Source organism: Pelodiscus sinensis, chromosome 11, assembly GCF_049634645.1.
Source record: "Pelodiscus sinensis isolate JC-2024 chromosome 11, ASM4963464v1, whole genome shotgun sequence".
Classification (NCBI taxonomy): Eukaryota; Metazoa; Chordata; order Testudines; family Trionychidae; genus Pelodiscus; species Pelodiscus sinensis.
The window spans coordinates 895,909-917,529 of NC_134721.1; the positions used below are offsets into that span (position 1 = coordinate 895,909).

The 21,621-nt window shown below is 44.4% G+C and overlaps 1 long non-coding RNA gene across 2 annotated transcripts in view; it reads left to right on the forward strand.

The window, feature by feature from the left end:
* The window catches only part of LOC112546377 (uncharacterized), a 304,651-nt gene that overhangs the window by 22,109 nt on the left and 260,921 nt on the right, over positions 1-21,621 (forward strand). For both annotated transcript variants that reach the window (XR_012906421.1, XR_012906422.1), the window contains exon 3: positions 11,179-11,345. This is a non-coding gene — a long non-coding RNA (uncharacterized LOC112546377). The remainder of the gene's footprint in view (positions 1-11,178; positions 11,346-21,621) is intronic.

A 21,621-nucleotide genomic window follows, 5' to 3' on the forward strand; every position in this document is an offset into this window, starting at 1 on the left:
TAGAAGATGCAGTTATTAGGTTTTATGTCTTTTTAATCAAAGTTTCACATTTATAAGATTGTTGGCGACCTTTCCTTTGCAGATATGTGCTGTTTCTTTGCAGATGCCTTACTTTTCATGGCTGCTGCGTCTGTCAGTAGTTAGCAATTCATGAATTATATTCTGTGTAGTGATGATAGATTAATTTCATACTGGAGGCACTGATGATAGTATAGTTACTGATGAACTGTAATTTTGCACAGCCACCATAATGAACAGTCAATTTTTCTCATTTCAAGAAGAGTCAGGAAGTTCTTCTTGTGTTCCTTGGGAAGCCATCAAAATCTGACAGGTATTTGGAAGGAGGAGACTTCTAACATTCTGCAACCCTTTTTTGTTTTAAATGAGAATAAGACCTCAAACATCATGGGACAGTTCTCCACCTTCCGTATATATGGTGTATATTTCAAAAACTACTTCAGAGTTCTTCCTGAGCTTTGCGTCAGTGTCCCATCATTCCTGAAACAGCATAGAATCATAGAATACTAGGATTGGAAGGGACCTTGAGAGGTCATCAAGTCCAGTCCCCTGCCCTCATGGCAGGACCAAATACTGTCTAGACCATCCCTGATAAATGTCTATCTAACCCAGGGGTGTCCAAACTTTTTTCAAAGAGGGCCAGATTTGATGAAGTGAACATGCGTGAGGGCCGACCATTTTGCCTGACATTCTTTGAACCATTCAAATTAAATGCAAATTAACTATTTTATGCAAAGTTTATTGCAAACGGCATACTTTTCATTTTGTCACATGGATGACAAATCTAAACAGGTGTTAAATCACTCTGCCTTTCATATCTGAAGGCCAGATGAAAAAAAAAAATCCAGGAAGCTGAAATATATGTCAGGAACATTGTAAAGTACATTACATATTATTGGTAATAAAGGTTGTCTGTCAACTTTTAAGTTCAAAAAATATGAACAGGAACATAACACCAAGTATACATGTTGAGTCCAAGTATATTTATAACTGATTTAGACCAACTGACATTAACTGAGATTTTACAATGTATTCATCTCAATACATATGGATTCGTTGGGGGCCATAAAAGATAGATATTGCCAAATTACCCGGGGGGCCGTATTAAACCGGAACACGGGCCGCAATTGGCCCGTGGGCCGGACTTTGGACATGCCTGATCTAACCTACTCTTAAATATCTCCAGAGATGGGGATTCCACAACCTCCCTAGGCAATTTATTCCGGTGTTTGACCACCCTGACAGTTAGGAAGTTTTTTCTAATGTCCAACTTAAACCTCCCTTGCTGCACTTTAAGCCCATTGCTTCTTCTTCTATCCTCAGAGGTCAAGATGAACAAGTTTTCTCCCTCCTCCTTATGTATGCATGTAGTCTAGTGTTCTGACGTTCTAACAGAAGAAAATCACGGTCTAAATATAAAATGCCAAAAGTTTTTTCACTGTTTCTCAGATGAAGTGACAATTAGTAATTGGGGAGTTGATTAACTGATAAAGTAACACCAACATTTTACCTATATCGAACTAAGATGTCCTATTCTAAAATGATGTCTAGCAACGGAACACACCTTATGTGTACGGTACTTAGCAATACCATGCTAACTGGCAACACACTGCTGTAATTAATATTTTTTCTGATGGAGTTACTAGTCCAAATTTTCTGCAGGTGTAAATGGGCATACCTCCAGTTATTTAATTTGTGTTCAGCTTATTTATACCACCAGAGCATTTGCCCCCTCGCAGAGGCAGAGTAGTTTCCCAAAATAGTATATAGAATTTAGCTATAATATAGTTAATAGGGCTAGTAAAATATTAAGAAATTGGTTTGCAAATATTTTCCCTAGTAAAAGCTTGGTTTATATTATTATTGGGGACACAGAACTGTGTGACTCTTAAAAGATTCATAATGTATGACTACGCAAACAACTAGTAGGAGGTAGTAAATCCCAAAATTGTTTGTGATTTTTAAAACTATTTTTAGCACAAATGAATGTGCACCCAAAATTTTTTGCTGGAAGTCCATTATTTGATATTACTCATTCTCTACATTGAAAAGTTTCAGTCATCCAATCAGAAAGTAGTTACAATGCCATGTGACTTAATGACCAATCACCCACTGTGAGTAATGAATAGCAAACAGGGTGCAATAAACCATGCTGAAAATTGTCCAAATGGTGAATGGCTTTGCAGAAAGAAGGATTGGTTTGTCAAGAAGGGGAAAGGCTAAATTCACAGCAAAGATCTGAGACAAATAATTTGACTAGCTGTGGAAATCATGTGCCATCTCTGGTCTGTGAGTTAACCTGTGGAACTCCTTGCCTGAATAGGTTGTGAAGGCTAGGACTATAACAGTGTTTAAAAAAGAGCTAGATAAATTAATGGAGGTTAAGTCCATTAATGGCTTTTAGCCAGGATGGGTAAGGAATGGTGTCCCTGGCCTCTGTTTGTCAGAGAGTAGAGATGGATGGCAGGAGAGAGATGGCTTAATCATTACCTGTTCGGTTCACTCCCTCTGGGGCACCCGGCATTGGCCGCTGTAGGCAGACAGGATACTCGGCTGGATGGACCTTTGGTCTGACCCAGTCTGGCCGTTCTTATGTTCTTGCTTATTCCAGCATTATACTTTCTCCACAGTGTAAAGTATCCATTAGATTTCTGCAAGTGATGTTAATGTTAAATGATTACTGCATGCTTTGCTGAATGGCTGTTGTTTGAGTATATTAGAGCCTTCCACTCCTTTCTGGTTAATTTCATCAGCAAATTCATTGAAAAGTAAACAGTGTTGCCAAATGTACATTGTTGTAATACATTTCTTAAGTCATTACCAACATGTCTCTTCTCCACTTTTATAAGCACGTAAGGAACCTTCAGTAGGAGACAGTCTTTGCTAAACATTCAGTTTTATATGACCTTTATAAAAGCATAAGAGATGGAGCTTTATATATTAATCAGTTCTTTGCTGCTACTGCTTGACAAATTAATCTGTCAGATAAATGAATTCCAATCAGCCAGAGATATCAAGTGCTCCTTTTTGCCTAGGTATACTTGTCCCTAATATAAACACAGATAATATTTTGGACAGTGTTCAAAAAAGAAATCAGCACTTATCACATAATTGCTCTAAAACAATTAGAGATCTGCACTTTTTCTTTTGATTTAAAGAAACTGCACTCATACTTGCTTGCTTTCCACAGGAACTCGAATGTCCTCTGTAGACAGACTGATCCTAGTTCCACTTGTTAAGACCTGCTTAAAGTAGGAAGCCATATAGAATAGATGGTTTAAATAACTGATTTTCTTTGCTTGGTGGCCAAACTAGGGAGAAAAACAATGTTTTGGATCAACCTAAAACTTTTTTCAACATTTTCAGTGAATAAAAAAATTCATATAATTTTCTGGTCAAATTAAATGTTGTGTGTTACCTGAAGCAAAAGGCTCAGTTTTGTTTTAAGGTGTGTCAGTTTTAAAACTAAAATCTAAAACAACACATTTCTATTTCAAAATGAAATCTTTTTTCAATTTTTTTGACCAAAACAATTTGTCAGATTTATCACGAGTTTAAGAAATGGTTTTGGTTAACCTAAATCTGCATTTTTTAGGAAAAAATGTTACCCTGAGCTAATTCTGAATCGGGATGTTAAATTTAGATTAATTAAATAGTCAATAGGATTTCCATCGACTATTCAATTAGTATATAATGGTGCCCCTGCCTTTGAACTGTAGCAAGAGCTGTGCCAGGCTCTTGCTACAGTTCAGAAGCAGAAGCCCTTCAGGGAGCACAAGGCCAGCGGGGGACTGGGCCTGCGCTCCCTGTGGCATCTCAGCATTTGAAATGTACAAGAGTCCTGCTGGGGCTCTTGTACATTTCAAACGCAGAATCGCAGCAGAAGTGGTGTGAACGGAGACTGCTTCAGTCCCCGCTTGCGCTGTTTCCCACTCTGCCTCTACCTCCTCTGCCCCTCGCCGAGATTGTGCTGGGGGAAGCCAGCTTCCCCCAGCACCGGCTCTTGCTCCCCCCCCCCCCCCTTGCTGCCTCTGAGTTTGGGGCAGAGGGGCTTCTTATCGGTGTGCTGATAGAGGCAGCAAAGGGGAAAATCGACTGTCGCTTCACTAGTCAACTATCCAGTAAGCTTATGCTTATCGGATAGTTGATTAGTTGCCTGGACATTTACATCCCCAATTTGGAATGCATTATAGTCTTTACTAAACATAGTTTATGGACTATGCTACATATTATGTCTCAGTAAATGTATTATGGAGGTACTAGTTGCAGTTCAATAGTTAAGGTGAAGTTTGGTACCTCTTTCTTATATATGAAAAGTACTAGCAGACTTACCCAGCATTGCCCAGGGCCTAGAAGGCAGGGCCTTGGGAAAAGGGGTGGGTGCAGAAGATTGGGGGCCACGGCTCCATTCCCTCTACCTCAAGCCACCAGGGGCCTGTTCTCTCTCCTTCAAATGCCTCCCAGCAGCCTATACTCTCCCTCCCTCCCCCAGGATCTTCCGAGCTCCCAGGGGCCTTTCTCTCCCCCTCCCCTCTTCTGTGCTACAGCTAAGGGCTGGGAAGGGGAGAAGAGTTTGGGGCAGGGGGGCTTCTTATTGGTGTGCTGGCAGGCAAGATGGTGGAGCTTTTACTAGGGAGGTTAATGTAGGCATTCGAAGTTGCAAATCAAGCCCGGGATTTAAATATCCCATGCTTGATTTGCATCTTCCCAGCCGGTCACCATTTTTTGAAATTTACAATTCCGGACTAACTGCCCACGTCTACACGCAGCAGGGACCCAGTAGTTCGAAATAAAGCCCTAGTTTGAACTACCTGTTATTCCTCCTGGAATGAGGTTTAACGCGTAGTTCGAACTAGGGCTTTATTTCGAACTACCGGGTTCCTGCCGCGTGTATACACGGGCAGTTAGTCCGGACTTGTAAATTTCAAAAATGGCGACCAGCTGGAAAGATGCAAATCAAGTGCAGGATTTTTAAATCCCGGGCTTGATTTGCAACTTCGAATGCCTACATTAACCTCCCTAGTTTGAACTAGGGGGCTAGTGTAGACATACCCATAGGTTGCTAACAGTACTTTTTATTCTCATTAGCATTGGCGTACATTGAGTATCCTACAGTTAGCACATGCGTTAGAAAAATGTGACTGCCAGGTATCCTGTAATCCAAAATTAATCGTATGGTTTATTTTTCACAATATCACTCATTGGCACATCTTTTCCCATACTCTTGTGACATTAGCTCATTTGTTGGTCACTTATGTCAAACATTTCTTAAGCCTAATGCCTAGTATGGCTAAGTTAAAATCTGACAGGTGTCAGCCTGTAGGCCTTGTGGTTCAGCCCTATTTATTTGGATACCTTATCATACTTACCCGTTCGGACTACCAATGGGTCTTATACTTCTATAATCCTATAATTTAATTCTCTTCAACCTACATTGTTTATATATGACATGCCATGTTATATATGACATACAGACACAGAAAACCCCCTGGGATTCTCAAGTGGGGTAGTAATAAAAGTATATTCTCTGCTTGGCTAATTGTGTGGTCTCTCTTAGAACAGGAACTGGTCAGGGTGGAGGCAGAAGACAGTCATATTCATGAAGTAAAGTTGTTTTGCATTTGAGGGGTTGATTTGTAATTTTGAGGGCTGTTCTTCAGTTTGAATTGATGTATTTTATAATCCACTCAGTACACCTAATATATTTAAGCATGTGAAAAACTGACTGTATTATACACAAAAACCAAAAGGACATAAAGAAACCTTTCCACAAATGGGTCTCTGGCTACCTCCTTTTAAAGCAACAGCCATTTAGAGCATATTTAGTATTAAGGGGATTTTGTGGCATTGTAATACCCTCTGAAAGACTGAAATATCAGTGATAAATGGTAATACATTTCCATGTAACCAATGTACACATTATACTGATCTATATGTGTAGTTTTATTTAATCTGCTTTAGTTCAGAGGATATGAATTCATTTACTAGGTGTTTCTAATATAAATGTAAGCCATTTTATGTAATGCTTTCAGGGCGAAACCTATTGTAGTCAATAGCAAAACTCCTAAGCTATGTCTAGACTACGGGGAAGATTCGAAAGAGGAATTGGCATATCTTCTTCCGATCTCACTAGCTTTTGAAAGTGAAAGTAGTTTAGATACGTTTTTTTCAGCAGCCCCCCCCTTTTTGAAAAGCCGCGTAAACCTCATTTTTTGAGGAAAAGCAGCTTTTCGAAAAAGGGGGGGTTGCCAAAAAAACCATGTCTAGACTCCTTTCAATTTCGAAAGCTCCGCTTTTTGAAAGTGAGATCGGAAGAAGGTATGCAAATTCCCGCAGAATTTACACATCCTCTTTCGAAACTTCCCCATAGTCTAGACGAGCCCTTATTGACTTCAACAGAGCAAGGATTTTACTCCCAGACTGGATGAATGTACATGCACATGTGCACACACACACATCTCCCCCCACTAAATACTATTCTACTTAACCAGTATAGTGTAAATCTTCACTTTTTTATCAGGGAATGGGAAATAGGAGCGAGCATATGTAAGGTTTCTTGGTCATACCAGGCATAGCTAAATGGCTTGAAGCTTTGTTTCCTCACAAATACTATTGACAGAGACTATCCCATACTTGGTCCTAGATCTTTAATGGGAATTTTGCCTGGCAAGGAAATGAAGGGCCATACTGATGCTCTGTGTCAAACCAGGTGAAGTATTGACTGTAAAGCCTGTTCCTTGTTGGTCATCCTAATGACTTAACCAACCAACCAACCAAACAATGGGTACTTGTAGAGGTGCAAATTGTCATCAGCCTCTTGTAACTTGAACAATCCAATTCACTATTTTTTTTCTATTTTTTTTTCTTTTCTCCCTCCTCCCTTCCCTTCCCTTATTTATTCTTGGATCTGGACTTTCAATACTCCAGTCAGCTGAAGAAGTGGTTTGTACCCACGTAAGCTTATAATGCCATCTACATGTTTTGTTAGTCTTTAAGGTGCTGCTAGACTATTCGTTGTTTTTTCAGTTTTTCCTGTTACAGACTAACTCAGCTACCCTTCTGAAACCTTCTTGGATCAGTCAGAACAAGACACTGGTTATCAGAAGACTGCCTGAGACGATCCAGCTCTGGGCTTATATACGTGATGAAATTTTAACTGTACAAAGTACAATGACACACACCTAGGGACTAGTAATAAGAATTTCTGCTGTAAGCTGGTAACTCATCAGTAGCAAATGTCAGAGGAAAACAACTAAGGTGAATAGGTTAGTCACAGGGTAACCATGAACCACCAGCATGTAGCTGCCATAAAAAGACAAAGGTGTTCCTAGGATGTGTCAGATGAAGTATTTCCAGTAGAGAGATAGAAGTATACATGACATTGAGGAAGGCACTGGTGACACCTTATTTTCTGTAAGGTCCTCATATTCAGTAAAGATGTACTGAGATGGGACAGATGCAGAGGAGGGTTACTAAGATGATTAAGGGGACAGAGAGCAAATCTGCAAACAGTGCCGGCATTTGTCCCATGGTGGTTCCCTGCAAAACTCAGTTTTCCCAATGTTGCCTCCCATCATGCTGGGTGGGGTTTGCATCCCTGTGTCATCACACTAAGCAGATGCATTTCACTTGCCCCGTCATTGCCTTGTGGCTCCCTACAATTGCATGGGTTGTAGGTACCTGATACTGCTGCTTATGAGAGGAGCCTGGATGAGTTTGGCTTGGTTAGACTAGACAAACACAGGGGCTACGTCTACACTGGCCCCTTTTCCGGAAGGGGCATGTAAATTTCATGAGTCGTAGGGAAATCCGCGGGGGATTTAAATATCCCCCGCGGCATTTAAATAAAAATGTCCGCCGCTTTTTTCCGGCTTTTAAAAAAGCCGGAAAAGAGCGTCTACACTGGCCCCGATCCTCCGGAAAAAGTGCCCTTTTCTGGAGGGTCTTATTCCTTTGAAGTAGGAATAAGACCCTCCGGAAAAGGGCACTTTTTCCGGAGGATCGGGGCCAGTGTAGACGCTCTTTTCCGGCTTTTTTAAAAGCCGGAAAAAAGCGGCGGACATTTTTATTTAAATGCCGCGGGGGATATTTAAATCCCCCGCGGATTTCCCTACGACTCATGAAATTTACATGCCCCTTCCGGAAAAGGGGCCAGTGTAGACGTAGCCAGGGAGAGGAGGGATCTGCTTGCTCTCTATCCATACACAGGAGAAAGGGGACTATGTGAACACCAAGGAGGGAGAAGCGCTGTTTGAGCCAAAGGACAGAGTTGGCATAAGAATGACTGCACATAGTTGTCAAATAATTTTGCCACCTCTTCTGCTGTTACAGGATAATGATGAAGTCCCCATCTGTTTACATAGTTTAGCTTTTTTCATGGCTGGCCAATGAATTTTCCTCCCCTTTTTACTCCTAGACACCTCATGGCCCAACATTTCCAGGTCTGTGGAAGAGAGCTCTGCAGTGAGCATCATGATTCCATCCCCCTACGTCTCATCATTTGTGCACTAATCCAGCGGCCTGGGCTCACTATCGCTCTTCCATGGAGTGCACGTGCTGTTGTTGGAGCCCATTCATACTTCAGAGACTTACAAACCACATTCACTTGTGCAGATTTTGCTTTACTATTTGGGGATTTTGTCACATACACAGTTTTGTTTGTGGATCATAATCTCGTCCCAGCAATTTATTATCCACATGACCAAGCCGGCCAGACCCTTTATTCTCCTCTCCTGGGATTTTTTGAGAGTTTTTCTTCAGTTCTCCTTGCAGATTGAGAGGCCTGCCAGATTTGCTGGTTGAATATCAGAGTAATGTTAATCCTATGTGGCTGTGCCAGTCTTCCTCTTTTGAGAAGTCACCAGAGGACGCAGGGCTGTCAGCTGGTTATCACCGAACAGATGAACAGCGTACAACTCTTAAATATGCAAATGTACTATAGAATTTAGAGCCAGTGTCAATGGATAATTGCCATCAGTGGGAGTAGGAGTGGAAGTGTAGATAAGACATATTCCTGAATTGCAGAATTACTTTAAAGATAACTAATTTTGGAAATCCAGATGTGCTCTGCCTCTTCCCTTTTGCTCCAGCTGTATATTCTTGTTAAAACTTCAGGCCAAAGAAACATCAGACAGTAAGTCACTTCCCAAGCACAATTTTGCTTTGGGGGTTATAAGTACTATGTAATAGGTTGCATTTTGCAACTTTTGCTCATCACATCTCCATCTTGAACTGAGAAGATAAAGAGTAGTTTGAAAAAAATCGGTGGTCTTCTCACATGCAGCTCCCACATTAGACTCATTTTAAACCACTAGTATCGAGGTCCCAGATATTCCATGGCAAAATGGGACCAAATTCCATAGCAAACACTTTTGTTTCTGTGCATATTCCAAGGCAATATTAGTTTAATGCCACATTTTAATTCAGACCAGAAAGCCCCAGACAGTCTTGATCTGCTTGGTGTGGATATTTGGTAAGAACAGACCTTATCTATTTTGTTATTGTTTTTTAATCTGCCCTCTGATTTCAGTGCTGCACCAGCCATCAAATGCTGAGTCTAAACTCACTCTTTGCCCGGACAGGTGCTGGGTGATTAGCACTGGCTGTAAATGTGGGAGGGTTAGGGTTTATGTCTTGTTGGTTTTTTGTCTTTTATTATCCTGATTCCTTCCCTTTTATTATCCTGTCCTTTATCCCGAGTTCCCCTGTAACTCAGTTACTGTTTTATTACCCTGGGAGTTGTGAGAGCTGTTTTATTCTTGTGTGCTCTGCCAGGCACTCCTCTGCATGAGATTGGGTGTTGACTATTTTCCCAAGGGCCAGGCCTCTGTGATTTCTGCACTGGGAGGGGTGTCCTTAGGCGGAGGTGCCAGCTGCTCCTATAGGTGAACCCAACACCCTGAGGCAGGAAGGGAGACAGCTGCAGCTACACCTCAGAGTGGGTTACAACGTGACAAGGCCAAAAGCATGATCCTGATTGCATGATGAAGGATTCAGCTTCTGGTCCCAACCCCCAAGGATTAAAACAACTCATTAGTGTTGCATTTTTTTTACCAGATCTCCAGCTTTCCGATGCTGCTAAATGTTGAAGTTGGGTTTTACTCATTCCACACCAACTGCACCATTCTGCAGTTAACTGAATAGTGAAATGCAATCATATTCATTCCTCCTGACACCTGTTTTGCAAAGGCTGCAATGAAAGTGACTATCAGGAGCAGTGGATTTAACTCAAAGCTCGAGCTCCACAAAGGGGGATGGAAGTGGGCAAAATGAGAGTGTGCACAATAAAAACAAAATGAGGAACACCATGTGACTGGCTGTCCTGGGGGCACACTACTCAGCTTGTGAAGGCAGCCTAAGGGGCACTCTTGTATTCCCTCAATGCAAGGGCTGCTGTGTGCAGAGCTGATCCCCTGCTGAAAATCAGAGCAACCCCAAGGCCACTCTGACTTACACCTGTGCTAGCAGCCCTACACACTCAAAACCACAGCTGGGGAGGAGAGCAGCACAGGGCTTTCCAGCTGTGCCCGTTTTCCTCTAACTGGGTTTCCTATAGTAGCTGTAGGGAGGTGGGCCCCCACTGGTGCCCTTGGAAGCTGGGGTGGCCATCTTGGCATCTCATAGGCCATCTAAGCAGCAAGAATCTGCCAGAACTTGGTTTCATTTACAAATTTGACACCTGGAAATGAGGTCTGAACAAAGCTGTGAACTGGATGGACTGCTGCCTCCCGCACCCTAACAACATAAAAAGCTAAGCCCCGGGTCCTTAGAGCCCACTCTATTAGCCTCATTTAGCGTGGACACTCTAATTGGCCATATTTATTTGTACCCTGGGTCCCTTAACTCCTTTCATCTGGAGAAGTGGGTTGTGCCCACAGAAGCTCATGCTACTATCTACATTTTTTGTTAGTCTCTAAGATTCTGCAGGACTATTCATTGTTTATGTTTTTTCAGTTTTTAGTATAATTATACTGTTAATTAAAAAATATTACTTAGCACCTTTCATCCCAAAGCTCAAAGTGCTCTACAAAGGTGGCTAAACATTATTCCCCCTGTTTTCCAGGCAGAGGCAGAGAGAGGTTAAGTGTATAACAAGGCCAAATTTTCAAGAGTTCAGCTACTTAGGTGCTAAACAAGTCTGAAACATTCACCTCTATTTAGATTCCCAAAAGAGAGATGAACTCCTTTGAGTTGTGGGTGCCGAGCAGTTGAAAATCCATCCTGAGGAGAAGGGCAACATCCCCTACCTGCTACTACTCTGTGAATTGCAACACTTCTCAAGCCCATGGGAGATACACCTGTGCAGCAGCCACTGACTGGCTATCAAGGTAACAGCTCATTTCATGGTATCATGTTGTCTCATTTCATTGTCTACACTCCATGGTTCAGAGCATACGCATGGCCCTGGGTATTTGCTTCGTTAACAATGGGAAATGTGGCCTTCAGCAATGTTAGCCGAAGGAACATCCTGGATCTCCTTGTATGAGCCGCTGCTTTTATTGCCTCCTCCCGCAGGTACATAATAAAGGAACAGATAGTGAATGAGGGTAACTTCTACTGTGTGGTAAATGGGTGGGCTGCTAATCCACGACTATTTCTGCACAAAGGCACATGGGCTATTAAGTAGCTATGAGCCCCAAAACTACCTTTTATTTATGAGTCAGGGCTAATTCTAAGTGGGGGCTTACACTAGGGCCCTGATTCTCTGCCTGTGCGGGAATGCAGGGAGGGAAGGCAAAGGTGGCTCTGAACCCTTGTTATGGAGACTGCTGTGGGTCTGAGGGGCCTCTGAAGTCACACTGTGCTGGTCTGACATGCCAGTGGCAAAGTAAACATACCCTAGGGCAGGGGTGGGCCAAAGGGTGTCCGTGGTCAGATCAACTTGCTTGGTGGGCCGGATCCGGCCGGCGGAGGCCCTTTTGCCCACCCCTGCCCTAGGGCACGTTTACTTTGCCGCTGGAAGCATGTTTCCCTGCAGACTTGGGTTTGCAGGGCTCATACTAGAGGCACAATGCAAAGAGCAGCGTGGATGTTTGGGAGCCCTGGGGATCAGGAGGGCTCGGGAGCCCAAGTTCCTGCCTGAGATAGGAACTCCACAGCGGTATTTTTAGAACATTTGCCTCAGCCCCACTAACACCAGTGCTGGGAGAGACACTCCCCACAGCAGACCACATCCTCTCCCTTCCCCAGCATGCCCTGGGCTGCTCCTTGTGCTGGAGAGGGAGCAGGTAGAGAGCTATCACACTGCTGGCCAGAGAACAGCTTTGCAAGGAAGGCATTCTTAGTGCTTGCTACTGTTAAGGGCCCTTTATGGATCAGGTGAGCAGTGTAACAGGGCTGTAGGGAAATGGCAAAGTGGGCTTTGTGAAATAATCTGAGGATGTTTTCAAAGGTGGGGGATCTGCAGTGCCTGCTCTCGGACATGCCCGGTGTGTTTTGTGGCTTGCCTGTTTGGGAGATGGTGATATTTTTATTTCCCTCCTCTTCTTCCTGCTCTTTATGACCTGTAAGTAGTCTGTGGAGCTGAAAACGCTTCCCTGCAGTTTGTATCACTTAGGTAGCTGGCACCGATTCACCTTTGTATGGAGGTCAAGAGTTTGTGCATACAACACATGCACTCTTAATGAGTACCTATTAGTACAGTTACATTCCTCAGATCCCAAGAATAGAATGTGTAGGAAAGGCACCTCAAAGCCACCTAAACAGGATTAAACATTTTTATTTCCAACCTAATGGACCATTAATAAACCTCAGGTTTTTGGCAGAGTGACACAAAGTGTGGTTATTTTCATTATTAGTTAATTGCTTTGCACTAACAGGTACACCACCTTTTCTTGTTGAAGGTCAATGCATGTTTCCTTGACAGGCAGGGGAGCCAGAATGCATTGGCTGCTCCAGCACTTTTTAAAGCAACATGAGATGTAAAGCCTGTGCAGATCAAGAGATGTGAAGAGTAAAGCTTTACAGGGCCAGAATTGTGGCTCAAAGCTCTTTGAAGCAGTGACTGCCCTGTATTAGAGAACATACAAGCGTGTAACACAATCAGGGCCAACCTGGTAGTGGCCTATAGGTGCTACCACAATGTTAGTGTTTAAAATAATAATAACAACATCTATGGAAATGAGGCTTTTAATCATGAAAATTCCCTCCCCGTGGAATTTGGTAGGACATGAGGGGCCCAGTTAGAACTACGGCGGAGCCATCGCCAACGTTAAGAACAACGTTGCCTGAGATGTCTCCATCCCAGATGTGCGTGTGGGCTAAAATGCGGCAGTTGCGACTGCCTGGGGTTCAGATCTTGCAAAGACTAAGACTAATACCCACGCCCAACCTTATTCTCTGAGTCATCTCATGGAAGTCAATGCATACGCAAGCTTTGCAGGGATGGGGCCCAAGATGTACGGAGCTATGTGGCAATTATATATCAATTTATATTTTCAAAACACCAGAATAGTGACTAACCCTCCCAGCAACCAGCCAAGGTAGATCGTAGGGCCGATAAGAAAACAGCGAGCACGCAACTTGAATTTGATAACAGAACTGAGAATGGGAACAAATTGACAGAATTCTCCAGGCCTACTCCTCCACTTATGCAGCTCTCCCACTTATTGGCGTGTTATAGTTTGCAAAACTTCTGGGTTTCACACAGCAACTAATTTTCTTTCCTGAACCAAGCTTACAACTCGTTCAAATGACATATGCAGGCAACAGCACATGATGTATGTGAGGATTTTTGGTCTGTGGGTTGGGATGTGAAAGATAAAGGCTCACTTTTGAGAATGGACAGCAGAATGTTGGTGGGAGTTTGTCAACCACAGACATACAGGCAGGGAACATCAGGTTTCCCCCCCCATTCTTTGCATTAAATTTGCAGACAATTTAATACATTGCAGGCTGGTGTCCTTCTAGGAAGCTTCCTTACTGAAGATAAACAGAGGCGGTTTCAAGGCACTTAACTGCTGCTAGTCCCATGGGTTTGCTGCTGTTAAAGTGGCAGCTACGTTTCTGCATCAGAATAGGAATTCACATCTGAACCAAAGCTTTGAAGTCAAAGCCGGATGTCTACCACAAGGCTGCAGACCTGGGGACATTTGTGAGGAATCAAGTTTCCAAGAGAGCACCAATACGTGTTTTCTTTGGACCCTACTGTAATAAACAAAAACGGGGTGGGAAAGGCAAACCATGTGGAGCTGGAGCTTCTGGGAGTTTCAGAAGGCTTTTTGAGTTGGAAGGAGAATATAGTGGTTATATTAGCTTAGACCAATAGGCTGTTCAGCCTGGTATCCTGACTCTGACAGTGGCCAGTACCAGAGTTTCAGGGGGAGTGTACTGAACACAGCCTCCTCTGCCTTTCCCTGATCTAGGGATTTCTCCATTTCCCAACAGCAAAGGTGTCACCCCCGTTTCTAGCAGAAAATTAAACTGGATTTTGCTTTGTAGTCTGTATTTTAAGAAAAAGTTGGATTGGGGTTTCCCATTCTGCTGCTGATGTTTCTTATGGGACTTTTCACCACTCGGGGTTAACTCACTCATGCATGGTAATGTCACACTCCCAACTGGTCTCCCTGGCATTTCTCTGCTGGCCTCTTCAGCAGCACTGCTGCCTGCCACATGGTTACTTGGGCCCTGGCCGCCAGAGCAGCTGCCTCTTTTCTACCACCTGGCTCCTCTGGCCCGGCCACCAGAGCAGCCGCTTACTGCCCACTACTCTGCTTAGGAGGTGGGCAGGGTAGACATTTCCTCTGTGCACCTGAGCAAGTGTGCAGCTTAGAGGGAACAATGGGATCATGCTAGCAGGAACCAGGGGAGCGAGAGAGAGAGAGAGCTCATGGCTGGGTGCTTCAAGACCCTGAGAAGAGGGCAAAAAGGTGCTGGGGCCTTGGGCAAGTGGCCCAGGGAGCTTAAGCAGCAGAGAAGGAAGAGCGAGTTGAAGAAAGAGGCTGCTGTCAGCCAACCCCCTGGGTCTGGACCCAGAGTAGTGGGTGGGCTAATGTCTTTCCCCCCCCACTCGCCACTGGGGTAGTGGCTTGACAGTTGGACTAAGATATCTAACCCAGGACAGTGGGGAACCACAAATGGTGGCAGAGCTGGAGAGATGAATCATGAAAAGGATGCTGCAATTCCTAGGCTGAGATGGATCTGTGGGTGGAGAAGGTGGTGGAAGAGGTACCGCCTGAGAGGGTGTGCCAGTTGAGAGAGCTAGTCCCAGAGGCAAGCAGCACAGACCCTGTCACAGACCTGTTACTCCTTTTTGAACTCAGTTATACTTTTGGCCATCATAATATCCTATGACAATGAGTTCCACAGGTTAATGGTATGTCGTATTAAAGGATACTTCTTGTTTGTATTTAATCTGTTGCCTATTAATTTAATTGGGTGATCCCTGGCTTTTGTACTGTGGGAAAGAATAAACACCACTTCCTTATTTACTTTTGCCACACCATTCATGAATCAATAGCTCTCTGTCATATAGACCTTAATCATCTCTTTTCTAACTTGAGCAGCCCTAATCTTAACTTCTCCTCATGTAGAATGGCTTCCATACCCAGGATCATCCTTTTCACTCTCCTCTGAAACTTAGCTCCTTCTACACTATCCTTTTTGAGATGGGGTGACCAAAACTGGACACAATATTTGAGGTTTGGGCACACCATGGAATTCTATCATGGCGTTATATTTTCTGTTTCCTAATAGTTGTTAATATTATGCCAGGTAGCTCCAGATTCAGCCACCATGATGAATGCAGGGTGGGCCCGACCCCTGCTGCTGCCTCATGCTAGGCACCCTGGTAATCCCCTGGCTTGCATAGGAAGTGCCCCAGGGGAGGGGGCTTCAGGGAAGGGGTGCAGTGGGGGTAAAAGGAGGTGGAGCATGGGCAGAAGGGGTAGAGTGGGGAGGGCCAGGGGTGAGCAGGGATTGATTCAGGCTCCATGACCCCGTAGGGATGGGCTTGGGTGACACTGGGTTTGGCAGAGCTGTGTTACGAACGACTTCTCCTTGAAGTCCTATCCATCTCCATTGGTGTTGCTTGGGAGTCCTCTAACAGGGAATGGGCATGAGCAAACACTTGAAGAAAAGACGGTTATCTTTTCCATAGCTGCCATTCTTCGAGATGTGTTGCTCATGTTCATTCAACAGCCTGCCCTCCTTCCCCACTGGCGGAGCCTCCAGCAAGGAGGAACTGAGGATGGGCGAAGCCTGCAATGCCCCTTTTACCTTGCCCTGTGGACGCCACTCCATGGACTTCAGAGGCTGTCCTCTACCGGGACTGCTAAGGGCAAAACTTCTGGCACCAATGCATGTGGCGAGCGCACACACCTAACATGGAATGGACAAAAGCAACACATCTCGAAGAACACGTTACAAAAAAGGTAGCTCTCTTTTTCCTCCTGCCTTCCATTTTTATCCTGTTTCTTCTTCTGGATTTTTTTCTCTGCTCTTTTAGCACTGTTTCTCCCACAAGCCCAGCAGCATTCAAGTTCAAGATGTGAGTTCAAAAGTTCAACATTTAAAACAGACAAAAGGGGTTTGCCCATCCCTAGTCACAAATATTAACAGCGCTACTCCACTGCAGGCCAGAAACAAAAAGCAGACACTGAAAAACTGAAGTTAACTTGAGGAGAAGGCAAGTTTGAGAAGTGAAGATTGCTTAAAAAAGAAAACTGAAAAAAATCACAGCAACAATAGAAAATGGTCTGGCCCACTCATCAGTGAAAACCTACGCCTGCTCTCAAAGAACTCTGGAAACGAAGAGCAGGAACAAAGGGAAAACTTAAATGGGAGAAATCTCTGAAAGTGTTTCTCTCAAGTAAACATGATTATTGAGAAATTCACTCCTCCTGATGGCTGTAGAGGAATCAAGAACAAATGCAATTCTGCATGAAGGATCTTTTCACTCTGAAAGCACTGCATGAAGACAGACTTTTTTTTCCTCCATCATTTCTGTCAGCTGAGAAATGGGAGGCTGAACATTATACCAGGCCCATTTTTCACTACCACCTTCTTTTGCATCTCTTAATCAAAGAGGTGATGTTTGTACCAAGGAAGTCTTAAAGAAAGCGTCACTGTCAGGCCTTAGCCCCACCCTAACTTCTGTCCCTCATGTGCTGTCAAAATGTCAGCTCCTGTCTTTGATTGGCTCATGATGCCAGCTTCTGTTACCCACTTATTACATTTTCAAACAGCACCTTTGTGTCTTCTCCTGCTCTGCCCCTCGTTCTTGTTCTCCACACAAATATCTGCAAAGACTCCATTATGCTCCTTCAAAATTCTCCTCATAACTCTCCTTTCCCCTGACCACCTACAAACAACTTGACAGTGCTCAGGCTGCTGGTGTGCTGAGACCATTGTTTATCAGGCTGAGCAATATTGCCTCATTGTTTCCTTGTACTCTTGTCTGACTGTCCGTATCCATTGGTTATCTCTTCTCCCCTACGTAGATGGTAAGGTCTGTGGGGCCAGGACTGTCTTTTTCTTTTGTGTTTGTTTAGAGCCTAGAGCTGCGGGGCCTAGGTACATGACTAGGGCGCCTGTGTAGTGTGGTAGTAGTAATAAATAGTGCAATTATTGTAGCAGCCACTAGCCAATCAGCAGATTACCTGCGGTATCTCAGATACTCTGGTATGGTGGCCGCTGTGGGGCTGACAGCCACCGCGGGTCCCTACCCGGGTAAGGTGTGTGGAGGGACACCGGAAGGGGCGGGGCTGACGACAGAAGGGTGTGGCGGAGGGCAGTCAGCACTTAGTGCCGCCCAGACCACAGTGCACGCGGCCCCAGTTTTCAGAGCCATGCAAAGCAGCACTCCAGTGCTCCCCTGGCAATTTAAAGAGGCCTGGAGCTCCAGCCGCTGCTGCCACCTCAGTGGAGAAATGTGAGTCAAGCAGAAGCGTGGAGGTTGCAAACTGTAGCAGTGATTACTTTTAAGAAGTGGGTTGGACCCACGAAAGCTCACGATCCCATCTCCACGTTTTGTTAGCCTTTAAAGCACTGCTAGACTATCGGTTGTTTTTTAAGTTTTCCCAGTTACAGACTAACTCGGCTCCCCCTCTGGTACTTTTAATGAGTTGTTTAAATGTGTGTGAGTGACTTGGGCTTTGTTCTAAGTTTCAATGAAAGATCTGTCTCCTTGGATTACAGTGCTCGGGTAAAGGCCTAATCCTGAAGTCCTTATTAAGGCAAATGTCCCCGGCCCCAAACAACCTTCCCACTGAAAGTAACGGAGTTTTGTCTCCATCATGGGTGCAGGTTTGGGCCCCAATATTGGAACAATCTGCAGTCTGTTTATTGTATTAAGCCTTTGCTATGACCTTTTGGACCTTACTTGTCATTCATGCTTGATATAAACTAAAACAGGAGGATTTTAAAAATCTCATACATTGTGCCTGTAATTACCCTGGTGGCATAGCATGGCCTGCCGATTCAATCCTTATTGAGATGAATATGAGCAGTTAGCAGAGCAAGGTTCCGTGAATACATTAAATCTTGCAGCCCTAATCAATCACCCAGTTCCTTCTGGCAGCATCTGGGATGTCTGCAAAGAGGGAAGTATCATGGGTGATTACAAGAGAGTTGGATGCAACAAGTCAGAGGACTTTCATTTAAATGTTGTTGGCAACCCTGGCACTTACCTGGACTGGATTCTATAGTCACGGTCGTGAGGCAACAAAAGGAAATGGCAGTGTTTTGTTTTGTTTTGTTTGGCTCCTTACCAGAGACTCGGTACGTTATCCAGACCTGTGATGTCCAATCAGTTCTGTAGTGAACCAGCCACGCTCGACTGGCCAAATAGCCACATGTGGCTAGTGTGTTGGACACGACAGATCTAGACATTGGGTTAGGTGTGGTATTTTGATACAACAGGCTTTGTCTGCTAGACTCCATTGCTAATAAACAAGGCATCCAATCCTGTAAAGTGCTGAGTGCCATCTCCGACTAAACACCCTCATTGGTGGGAGGTGAGGATGCTCACGCTATGTTGGATGAGAACTAAGACTTATCTGAAGGAGACTGTGGAGATGCTCTTGGCCTGCTTACTGTAGCTACGTCTTGTTGGGAAGGGACCAAGAACAAAAGATGACATTTTCATAAGCAAAGTAGGGAAATGCAATCTACATGAAATTATTATAAGGCAGGTGCAAAACTGGTCGAAGAACTGTACCTAGAGTCGTTTTTGGTAGTTCACTGTCAAACTGGAATATCCAGTGGAGGCCATCAGTGATTAGCCCCATGTCTGGTATTAGTCAATATTTTCATTAATGACTCGGCAAATGGAGTTGATATTTGTGCTTGCAAAATTTGTGATTAAAACTGAACAGGAAGGTGTTGCAAGGACTTGGAGGATAGGATTAAAATTGGAGAATTGGTCTGGATTAAAACAAGGTGAAATTCAATAAAGACAAGTGCGAAGTACTACGCTTAGCAAGGAAAAAATCAAATGCACAACTACGAAATGGGGACTAATGGGCTAGAATTGCTGCAAAGGATCTGGGGCTTATAGAGGATCACACACAGAGTATGAGTCAACAATGTAATACAGTTGTGAAAGGCAACTATTCAGGGATGTAGTAACAGAGTGTGATGTGTAAGCCAGAGAACATAACTGAACACTCTACTTGGCAGTGATGAGCAATGTTCCCTCTAATCTTTTCCATCCATGTACAGATTTTTTCCTTCCACGTGTGGGATAATTTTTATGTGCACAGAGTGCATGTCTCTGTGCAGGCGGCTGGACTTAATGACTTCCCAACAGCCCTTCTAGCCCCACATATCTATGATTTTTCTGCTCTTTTTGTTCCACCAGTGGCAGTAACTTGTCTTAACATCCCATTTAGCTACTCCTCTTGACAGCTCTGTTCCTTTTTCCAGTCTGTTGTTTATATTTGGAACATAATCTCCGAACCTGTTTATGAAAGCACCTCCCTCAGAGCATTCCAGTCCCTCACATTCTGCTGCCAAGCCCACAAAAAGTGATAAAAAGGAGGAAATAAAAAAAGAATAGAATCATCACAACTTGCAGGTACCTTGCTGAGTAGCCATCTGACCTTCCTGTCAGCATCCTTTTCCTTCCTCCCCATTCTTGTCTGTGTATGGCCTTCACCGTGTACGGCTTCGCTGTGTCCGGCCTTCACTTCCGCCGCCCCGTTGCAGGGCGGAACCAGAGGAGCAGGGAAGGTATTTGTGGCTGATGACAAGGGCTCAAGCAAGACTTCGGCCCTGAGGTAAGGGCGAAGTTGCAAGTGCTGGGGTTAAGAAGGGAAACGGTCCAGGGAAATGCTGCAGTATGTAGTTAAAGGGAAGCCGTCCGTGGCTGTTAAGTTCCCTGGGTTGGGACCTGGAGTAGCGGGAGAGCCCGGATTCTTCCCTATTCCTGCCGCAGTCTAAGCCCAGAGGAGGAGTTAACCACGCCGGGGAAGGGGCAGAAGACCTCAGAGGGGGTCAGCATTTAATTGAACTGTGTGAACCCTTAAAGGGGATTGGATTTGAACTAATGACTCTGCTGGGGTCGGGATGGCTCTCAACAGAGCAGAGTCTCCCAGGAGGGGCCCTGCAGCACGTAGCATTGAAGGTGCTTCAGAGGGGTTATGGCTCTTCAGGGTTCTGTAGGAGGCCCTGTTAGGCTCACTGAGAACTGAGCCTGGAGACAGGGCTCCGAAGACGTTGCTGAGGGCAGTGGGGGAGGCCCTGTTGGACTTGGTCCCTGGCAGGGGTCTATTTGTTGCTATACCTATAGGCTGTGTGTGACTCTGCCAGAGGGCCGAGAACATTTACTCTGCTCGCGGTAATCCCTGCTGATCGTTCCAAAGCAAAGCTGGCAGAGTGTAGAAGCAGACACACCTGGCCAATTGGGGGGCTTGCATGAGGTGAGTGGCTCCGTCACAGTGAGATTTGAACTAATGCTTCTCGGAAGCTAAAAGGAATTTTGGGGAGCAATACAATATTTTTTCCCATTTTTATGGGGAAAATAATCCAAATCATTGTGATAGGGGGTAGGATTTCCTCCTGAAACATGCTCCATCCTTTAGAAATATTTATTTACCTTTTCAACAGAGATTGCTCCCTGGTTTCCCAGTATAATTTACAGAGTTGCTCTGAATCTGCTTTTTCTGAATAACATTTTCTCTGCCTGCTCTATGCTAATATAATCAGTCATGCTGTACATCTCTTCACCTCTTCTTCCTCATAAATTTATTCAAAACGATTATAGCTAAAACGGAGTGGATTATTGCATTTGCCTTCTGAAATACTAGGAGTTGTTTGGCTTTGAAGAAAGGTGGAGCCCCCTGTGGTGTGATGCTAGGACATCTCCTTGAGGAATCGGAGACCTGTTGTGAGGCAGTGGGCTATCTCCAGGAGGAATCTGGGAGTGTGGATATAAAAGCTGCTTTTCCTTTGAAAAGATTAAAAAGGGAAATTAAACCAAATGCCAGAGCCTGCCACCAGCTAGTTGAAGTAACTCTCCATCAAATACGCTAGCATATGCATGAAAGCTCATGGTTTGGAGTCAGGCCTCTCCTGTTGCTATGTCCCCGTCCATCCTGTTCGAGGTTCACCAAGCACAGCCCTCCCAGCTGGGACCCCAGAGCTCCCTGGTTCACTCCATCCACT